The 5,343-nt window shown below is 33.9% G+C and overlaps 1 pseudogene; it reads right to left on the bottom strand.

Annotated features, from left to right (window-relative positions):
* Nucleotides 1-2,684: 2,684 nt before the first annotated feature.
* Nucleotides 2,685-3,874, bottom strand: LOC108973456 (annotated as a pseudogene).
* Nucleotides 3,875-5,343: the final 1,469 nt, after the last annotated feature.

Genomic DNA, 5,343 nt, shown 5'->3' with positions numbered 1-5,343 from the left:
ATCCAATTGGCGCCACGTAGCGAAAAGAAGAAACGACTGGCGCGCTGTTGTTAACTCGGCTATAATCGCGTAAGCGGTGTCTACGCCAATTAAGAAGAAAGAACTTAAAAAATACGGCATTAATAAAAGAARTAAGCTATATATGTATGCATTCTATATACGGCTCCACACTAAGTTTAATTTTAATCACCACTGTATCAATAATTGTATTAAAGAAATTAAAGAGCAAAATAACCAACATGATCACCCAGGAGAGTGCTTAATCAAAGGGAGGAGGAGTTACGTCGCCGTCGCTGCAAGCCAAATCGGTGCCGACGTCGCCGTCACCCAATTTCCACGTTGACTGGTCTGCATAAATGTAATCAAAGCATATTTAAACACAAGCAGCACAATACTTATTAAATTTCAYATTTTTGCATATCACTTTCCTACGGTGGTTATGTTACGAAAATTGCMATAATGCTCTACATTATGAAATGCCAACTAAACAAATTTTGTAAATGAAAAATTATACTAAGAAATTTCAGTTTTATTCAAAAGTTTAGGAATAATTTGGACACTGAAGTATACGGTTGTTTTAATCACATTTCACTGAATGTCTCTTACTTACTTATTAAAATTAACACTCGATTTCGRTATATTACGTAAGGCAGACATATTGTCCGGTCCAAAATGTTAAATTGTGACTCATCTTCACTGACAGACGTTTTCCGTATTTCATACGAAATTCCTACTGACACGACTTCTTAACGAATAATTTTTGACACGCAGTTGCAGTATATTGTATGTTACTTAGACTATTTTGGGATTTGATGATATATTTCTGTAATTTGTAGTTCAAAAGAGTACTGCATGAAATAAACTAAAAATTACTGGGCATATATTGACACCATTATAGTGAACATATTTTTGTAAAAAGCATTAGTTAACAACACTGAAAACTCGTTGTTTCGTGCTTTTATTAAGTAGTTAAGCTTTCARTGCTTTAAAGTTACTACATTCAATAATACCAACAATGATAGAGTAGATAAAACGGGAAGAAGTTGCCGCCAATATTACAAAAACAAATTGCCCTATCCACATCCATGTGACGTCGTTCTTATGGAACAGGTAAAAGTAACAAAAAGAAACTCTCAAATAGCATGAAAACTTTAAACACACATGTAAACACTTTTGTTGACTCTTTYTTTTACAACAAATTTATACATTACTCACAACAACAGATACAACAGAAACAATAGAAATTAATTTTCACGTTTTTAATTTTCTATCCGGACACTAGGGAATGGAGACTGATTTTACAAACTTAAATTTCTGCACACTTAAAGGCCTAACTACGATATAATGTGCATACGTTGCCATTTGTTACTACAAAAAATGAACGAAAAGCCTGTCAGATGCATAACGAATGGAGGGCAGGCTTTTGAAGGACTATAATGTACTTACATGCAGAAGAAAAAAGTGTCAATAAGCAATTGTGCTTTGGTTTTATATATCATTTCGATTTTGTAAATATATATACAAATATAAATATATAACATATTAACAGAAATTAGTGAAATTACAAAAAAAAGAGGTCGATCATGTTAAGTAAGGGAAATAAACAGAAAGAGGAAGAAGGATGGTTTTTTTAGTACGATTCCTGGAAATGAAGAGAACTGACCACACTGATATTTTTACATACACGCGAGCCACAAGTATATGAACTTTTGCACATTTTTTAAAAAGGAATTCGTTGAGGGAGCATGTGCATCCGGAATGTCGATTAGCTTTGACATTACATTAAGTTTGTTCATTCTAATATATTTTTATTATGTATTATTCTTTTTCCTTTTTCTTTAAGATATTTATCACAAGGAATTTGCACAACAACTTAATTGTTTAAATTTGGAGTATAATTGTTGCAAAAAAATTGTCCTCTCCTGGGTGCCAAGTCATCAAAGAATTATGGGAAACGAACCAATTTAACAGCCCAGTCTCCCTCCATATATTTCACATCATCGTCCGAAAAGGACCTCACTCACTATATATCCCAATATATACAACAAAAAAAATCAGCTAATTGGAAAAATTTCCATCACCGATGTACCAATGTTAATGGCCTAGGCGCTTTATACCCTAAAAACACGTCAAAAACAAAATGGTCAATTTATATACGCCTACGAATAAGACACACGAAGCTTATACACGAATATTTGGGCACCAACAAAACACCGAAAAGATGCGACAGCGGCAATACTCTAACAACCGAACATATCTTAGATCACTGTCCCAAAGAGAATCAGAGCAATTTTCTTTAATCAAATCAACCCTATAGATTGTTTAAATTATATTAACTCAAAAAATATTAATAAAATTTACTAATTCACAGAACAACTTAGATTAATAAACCAATTGTAATACAGTGCACTCGCGGTAACGCGAACTAATTAAAACCAAGGGAGTTCACGTTAGCGATTGTCGAATTTGAAGACTCAAAATAACTTCAAATTGCTAAATTCAGGATTTTTACACATTTAAATGTAAAAGTATTTTATTATTGCCATTAGTATATAGCGAATAAAATTTCACATTAGATTTATTCATTAAAAAATTATGTTATCTTTTTCTGCTGCTTTTTCCTTTCTAATAGCTGAAATACTGCTTTCTCCTTTAAGCGTCTAAGTACACGCATATCGCTTTGATCAACCATTGCAACTCCAGCCCATTGCAATGCCTTTTTAAAGATTTCAACTGCCTCACTTGCGGCAATTTTCTTTATGGTTTCTTCGACAATACAATCATCATCGTCACTTTCTTCAATTTAATGGATTTCGGTGATTTCWTGGATTTCGGTGGTATCATCAACACAAGGGTCATTGTTCCACTCTCGAACCATTGGCAATATAAACTCAACCTAAAGTAGAAAAAAGTAATAATGATATCAAAGTGTGTCGTAAAACTTCTACCTGAGGACTCAAGTGCTGAAGGAGATCAACTGACATTCGCATTAAAGAGTTTATTTCTGCACTCCATTTGTCTTTCAGGATACTTAATGGAATGTTATATTCAGGGTCTCCTCCTCGTTTCCCATTAAACTTAAAATGGTTTTCCAACAATTGGCAAGAGTTTCTGTGCTGATCCCACCCGACAGATAAAAGGGTAACAGCATCTTTCAACGTTACATTTTTCATTGATTCAAGCAAATCTAAGTTTTTTGCTGCTATTGAAGCCAACAAACTGTTTCTGTAATATAACTTCGATATTTTAATCCATAGGTTGGATAAAAGGGGTGACATTTGGCGGCATAAACATGGCAATTATATTTCCATCTTCAGTTTTTAATTGTGCTTCACTTGGATGAGAGGGAGCGTTGTCAATAAGTAATAGTGGTTTTATTGGTAAGTTCTTCCGCTTTAGAAACAATCTTACCTGGCCAAAAGCAAGAATTTATAATAATTATTAATTAAGCGAAAAAATTGTTTACCTGTGGCACAAAAGATTGATGGAACCAATGTTTAAAAATGGCAGACGTCATACAGGCTGATTTCGAGTTCTTATAATCCGTAGGGCAACTAAAGTGTTTAAAGCTGTGTGGATTTTTTGCATTACCAATTACTAAAAGTTTAAGTTTATGTGCACCCGATGCATTTGCGTAACAGAGAAATGTTATACGCTGCTTCTCYGTCTTTGTTCCTGGAGCAGTTTTTTCATGCGATGATACATAGGTCTTATCTGGCAAAAGCTTCCAGAATAAACCAGATTCGTCAGCATTATACAATTGGTCATTACATAACTCCATTTCCTCAATTTTTTGTTTTAGTTTCAGTTTAAATAGATCAACCAATTGAGGCTGCGATGAGAGTTTTTCTCCAGATACTTTAAGCAATCTAACTCCGTATCTTTTGTTAAATCTCTGGAGCCATCCGTCACTAGCATTGAATCCGGTCGCGTTTTCTTTAAGTAGGGAATGCAATTCCTTAGCCTTTTTTTTTTAGCATTAATCCACTTACAGGACAATTCCTTTCCCGATGAACGAAAGGTACAGACTTTTTTCCATAGCTGGAAGCTATGTCGATTTTGAAGTTTTTCTTTTCCCCGTTTTTTGTTTACGTTACTGAGCTCTCTAAGTAAGTTTGTTCACGTCACAGAGTAGTCAATGTAAAAAAAAGCGTGTTYACGTTAGCCGGTGTTCATGTTAGACGGTGTTCACGTTACCGCGAGTGCACTGTAATATTAAACTTACTTATAAGATAGGCGTCAAAGGCCGCAGCAGCTGGTACGCCATACTATGTTAGATATAATATTTATAATGTGTCTAATAAAAAATAATAATAATAGGTTGAATTCTTGTCATTTTCAATTTCATGTCTGCATATTTTCTCGTCGTAACCGATATAACTCCAATATCATTTTCTCTTGGAAACCGTCTTTAACTGACACTGGCAGATCTTTTATCAGACACAAAACCGTCGTTATAAAGGCCTCGTCAGTTTCACATCTTTCAACTGGCGCAGCTTTTCTAAATTTTATATTGTTCGTTAAATTTTTGGTAGAGACTTTCTAGGTAGAGACTTTTATATTTCTTTGGAGGCGGCGATGAAATTTCAATAAAACTATAGCTCATTGATGACTTCAAGACTGAGTCTATATTTGCATTATCCTGAGTGCTGCACAACGAAAAATTTATATTTAAAAACATTAAAATGTATACAAAGTACCTACCGACGCGGTGTGACGGAGTCTTTCAAAATCCTCATAGGTTTTAAAAGACGCAAATCATCTAAGTAGATCATTCCGCTACCTGAGGAGCTTCTAACCTTTTTTTTCTTTGCAGAGCGCTCCCGGAGTAGCTTCCATCTATGTTTGCATTCTTGATCTTTTAATTGAAACAAACATAAAAAATATATAATACAAAAATATATTTCTATAACCTTGTAATACATACCACTTTTACCGCATATTTCTGAGATTGCTTTCCATGCCTTTTCTTTGTAATTACGATTGAACTAAAAAGCATCTTGTTTGTCGCACACACATTTTTTTTTATATGCCTATTAAATTCTGGATAACGCATTCGTCGTCCTCCATATTCAAATTTAAATTGAATTTATCTGTTGATAAAACACTCTTCGTCCTTTTCCTTTACTGCTGATTCCATACGGAAAATGCCACCAGTTTCGCAACATACAATTTGTGTGTATTCTAATTCTATGTTTATAGGTTAGTACGATTTACTATATGTACATTAGGGTGTTTTTTTTTTGTGTGAACTATTCACTGTTTTGCAGTCCCATCATGAAGTTTTCTTGGAAATGCCCTAAAAAAATTCCCCGAAAATTTGATCCCTTAATATTAACTTTA

Source organism: Bactrocera latifrons, unplaced genomic scaffold, assembly GCF_001853355.1.
Source record: "Bactrocera latifrons isolate USDA-ARS-PBARC rearing strain unplaced genomic scaffold, ASM185335v1 scaffold_48, whole genome shotgun sequence".
Lineage (NCBI taxonomy): Eukaryota > Metazoa > Arthropoda > Insecta > Diptera > Tephritidae > Bactrocera > Bactrocera latifrons.
The sequence above is the reverse complement of the archived record's forward strand: the minus strand, read 5'-3'. Positions and strand labels throughout refer to the sequence as shown.